General features: G+C 64.3%; 1 pseudogene; it reads right to left on the reverse strand.

Moving 5' to 3' along the window:
* LOC124571605 overlaps nucleotides 1-2,500 on the reverse strand; it is a 7,851-nt pseudogene that overhangs the window by 2,444 nt on the left and 2,907 nt on the right.

A 2,500-nucleotide genomic window follows, 5' to 3' on the forward strand; every position in this document is an offset into this window, starting at 1 on the left:
TCCATGCCTACACCGTCGCAGGCTGGCCCTATCTTCTTCAGCGCCAGGAGACGGGACCGACGGAGGGTCGGACCCATCCATCGGCAAGATGGAATGCCGAGGCCCCCCTGGGCAACAGGAGCGTGGAAGTATCCCAGGGGGGTGTCCGCCGGAAGGCGGAACCATCTCCTGACGGCGGCCCGGATGGTAACGTCGGCCGACTTCAATGCACCCACCCGGGTGCGGCTGAGGGCCAGCCCGTGGTACAGGCCAGGGAGAAGTACGTTGGTGAGAGCGTGGAGGCGCTGTTGCGGCTTCAGCGGAGCTCGGGAGATGACGTCAAGCTGCTCCACCAGGTGGCTACGTGGATTGAAGACACAGCGACCCGCCGTGGAAAATTGCAGCCCCAGGTACCGGAAGGTTTCACCCACACGCAGGGCAGGCATGGTGGTATTGCCTGCTGTGAAGGTGACATTGCTGTCCACCTTCACCTTCTTCTCGCGCCCTGACGCGACTAAGGCGAGGGTGAAACACTTCCGGGCGTTGATCTGCAGCCCCAGGTGGGCGAGGGCTGCGGTAGCTGCGTCGATGAGGGACTGCAAGCCCCTCGGGGTCGCTGCAAACAGCAAGACGTCATCTGCAAAGGCCGCAGCGTTGACTCTGCGACCGAGGATCCGAGCTCCGATGTGGGAGGGCAGTTGGCCTAAAACGTAGTCCACCGCAAAGTTGAACAGGAGGGGGGAGAGGGGATCGCCCTGGCGAACGCCCCGTGCTGGCTGCACAGACACGCCCACGCCGGCGCCGTCCGCTATCACTGTCGCGCTGCCCTCGTAGCACCGCTCGACATACTCGACAAAGCAATCCGGCAGGCCATGCGCCTTCAGCACGGGGCGAAGGGCAGCATGATCTACCGAATCGAATGCCTTAGATACGTCGATCGATGCCACAAAGACAGAGCGGCAGGAGCGAACTGCGTCGGTGAGAGCAGTGTCCAAGATGAAGGTATTTTCCAACATCCCATCCCGAGGGATGAATGCCCGCTGACGTTCGTCCACAGCACAAGCGCGCATCAGGCGTGACGCGAGAACCTTGTGAAAGGTCCGCGCCAACACCGAGCAGACCGTAATGGGGCGAAAGTCAGCGGGGGATGTTGGTGCAGCCGTTTTCGGGAGAAGGGACGTCCGCGCGCGAAGCAGGCGTTCCGGAAGGGCGCGGGCCAGAAGGAAGAGATTCATCACTTTCACCAGGACTTCGTGCGGCAGACGCCGCAACTCCGCTGGGGTAAGGCCGTCCGGCCCGGCTGCTGATCCCCTGGGCGGCAACGCGGCGGCGACCTCCTCATGTGTGACCGGCCCCCATATGCACTCGAGAGCGACAGGCTCTGAGTGCGGGAGGAGGCGGTCACGAATGAAGCCCGCGGTGGAGATGGGCTTCTTGGTGAAGAGGTCCGCCCAGAAGTCCAGCAGACCAGGGATGGCAGGTGGCGGCTGGAGCAGGGTGCCATCCAAGAGGCCGCGCACGCAACGCGCACGCGACCGTCGGAAGGCATCCTGCGTTCTCGCGTACTCCCAGCGGCGCCGCTTGCGCTTCTGCGTCGGCGGCGCGGCAGGCGGCCGCTTCGATGGTTGGCGCGGCCGCTGTGTCCTGGTGATCGATCTCTCCCCTCTGGACCCGACCGACGCAAGGGCATCCGGGAGCATGCCCAGGATGACATCGGGCGGCGTGCCCCGCCCCAGACCGATGACACGATCCAGGGCAGAGAAACGCTGGGCGGAAGCGGGTAACCCCGCCAGATGCTCCCAGATGGCGGCGTCAGTCGGCCCCTCCGGCGGCGGCCCGGTGGTGTCGGCCGCGAAGTCCTCGGCTGCGTCGACGGGCGGCGCAGCGGCCTCGCCCGCGTCAGGCAGCGGGCTCGCCGCTCCCCGGCGGGACGCCGGCTCTTCCCCCCGACCGATCTCAAGCGCCTCCATGAATTGGCGGACAAGCTGCTTGTGGGCAGCTTGCCGCCGTCGGCACTTGATTGCCTCAAGCGTTCGGTCGGGGAACATCCTGATGAGCTCTTGATTTACAAAGAAGAACCGGGCGTCCCTCTCGAGGAACAGTTCGGCCTCTGCCTTGGCGAGCGACAGGACTTCTTCCTCCGTCCACCTCGCGCGATGCCTCTCCGTGACGATCTCCGCGTTGGCGGCCGCAAGATGTTGGCGGCGGCGATGGACCCCGAGACCGTTCTTGGTTGTAAAGCTGCGGTGGCACTCACTACAGGTATACATAGCTGCAAAAGTTACAAGATTTTCGGCACGGCCGGTTGGCCGGCTAGGTGCTGGGGGAGTTGGGGTGGCACCTTCAGCGGAAGGGCCACCACTTATTCTCTGCTTACTGCCCCCAACTAAAAAAGGGATAGTGCGAGGGGGGGCTGGTGCGGTCTTCCACTCTGCGAAATCAGCGGGCCCACGAGAAGGGGAGAAGACCGCAGGAGAGGAGAGGCTAAGAGGGCTAGGCCCATGTATTGCGCATCACTCTC

Source organism: Schistocerca americana, unplaced genomic scaffold, assembly GCF_021461395.2.
Source record: "Schistocerca americana isolate TAMUIC-IGC-003095 unplaced genomic scaffold, iqSchAmer2.1 HiC_scaffold_177, whole genome shotgun sequence".
Classification (NCBI taxonomy): Eukaryota; Metazoa; Arthropoda; class Insecta; order Orthoptera; family Acrididae; genus Schistocerca; species Schistocerca americana.